The sequence below is a fragment of the Schistocerca serialis genome, chromosome 4 (assembly GCF_023864345.2).
Source record: "Schistocerca serialis cubense isolate TAMUIC-IGC-003099 chromosome 4, iqSchSeri2.2, whole genome shotgun sequence".
Lineage (NCBI taxonomy): Eukaryota > Metazoa > Arthropoda > Insecta > Orthoptera > Acrididae > Schistocerca > Schistocerca serialis.
In genome coordinates, this window is record NC_064641.1 from 890,807,083 (window position 1) to 890,808,843 (window position 1,761).

The 1,761-nt window shown below is 47.5% G+C and overlaps 1 pseudogene; it reads left to right on the forward strand.

Annotated features, from left to right (window-relative positions):
* Positions 1-235: 235 nt before the first annotated feature.
* Positions 236-353, forward strand: LOC126475850 (5S ribosomal RNA; annotated as a pseudogene).
* Positions 354-1,761: the final 1,408 nt, after the last annotated feature.

Consider the following 1,761-nt stretch of genomic DNA (forward strand, 5'->3'; position numbering starts at 1 on the left):
ATTATGATTAGCCTTCAGATATTTCCAGTATATTTTTCATTAGGTAACTGTGTTGTTTCCGATCACTTGAGCAAATCACTCTAGTTAACGTTTTTGGTTTTCATCTACAGAGAGATTATAATATTTTCTTTCTGAATTAACCTCTGTCTGGTGTTTTATGGCCTTCGATTCTGATTTACACTGCAAAAGTTAAGGACAAAAGTAACTTTATTATGACATGCCATTTCCTAGTAAGGGCAACGGCCTTGCCACAGTGGATACGCCGGTTCCCGTCAGATCACCGAAGTTAAGCGCTGTCGGGCGTGGCCGGCACTTGGATGGGTGACCACCCGGGCCGCCATGTGCTGTTGCCATTTCTCGGGGTGCACTCAACGTCGTGATGCCAATTGTGGAGCTACTCGCCCGAATAGTAGCGGCACCGGTCACAGAAAACCATCATAACGACCGGGAGAGCAGTGTGCTGACCACACGCCCCTCCTATCCGCGTCCGTTTGAGGATGACGCGGCGGTCGGATGGTGCCGATGGGCCACTTGTGGCCTGAAGACGGAGTACTTACTTTCTTTACTTATTTCCAAGTAACGTAACTCAATGAATACAGAATGAGATTTTCACTCTGCAGCGTAGTGCGCGCTGATGTGAAACTTCCTGGCAGATTAAAACTGTGCCGGATCGAGACTTGAACTCGGGACGACACGAGGTACTGGCAGAATTGAAGCTGTGAGGGCGGGTCGTGAGTCGTCGTTGGGTAGGTCGGTTGGCAGAGCACTTGCCCGTGAAAGGCAAAGCTCCTGAGTTCGAGTCTCGATCCGGTACACAGTTTTAATCTGCCAGGAAGTTTCATAGCTCGATGAAACTTGGACTATACATAAAAAGTAATGCCGCAGTAGAGTACGAAAAGTAACTAAAGAAATATACAATGAGACGAACAAACTGACCATTCAAAGGCAATAACTACGCTGAAGTCACCGCAATTCATAATCGTTGTCTGGACATTACAAAAGACCGGACATGGTTCTCGATAGGAGGTGTGACCATCGTGCACGGCAGTGCAACGAGCTACCATGCTTGCCACAAGGATGATGGAGTTCCTGTATTGGGCGTTCCGTTCCCGCACCAGTGCGGTTGCCAGGTGTCGGATGGCCGGTGGTGCATGTGGACGCGCTCTCTCCAACGCATCCCAAAAGTTCCCAATGGGATTTAAGTTGAAGGAATGAGCAGGGCAGTCCATTCGCCGAAAGTCCTCTTGTTCCAAAAGCCCCTCCACCTGCACAGTTCAACACGGTCCCGTATTGTCATCCGTAAAAGTGATGTCACAGCCGAATGCGCTCGTGAAAAAACGTGTATTGGTAAAAGGTTACTGTATCATAATAACGCTGGCTGGTGATTGTACTGTGTCAAAAATTCCGATGTCAGTACACTAGGGTACCGAACAGGGCCTGTGGGCGTAACTTACGTTTCGTTTACGCTTTTCTTTCCTCCAAAGACCTCTTTTTATTTTTCCTACATCCGGTATCTCAGGGTGTCCCCCTAATCATACACGCTTCCATAGCCTCGCATTTGTCCTCTAGCCATTCCTGCTGAGCCATTTTGTACTTTCCGTAAATCAGATTTTTAGACGGCTGTAATTCAATGGTTCAAATGGCTCTGAGCACTATGGGACTTAACATCTATGGTCATCAGTCCCCTAGAACTTAGAACTACTTAAACCTAACTAACCTAAGGACATCACACAACACCCAGTCATTACGAGGCAGAGAAAA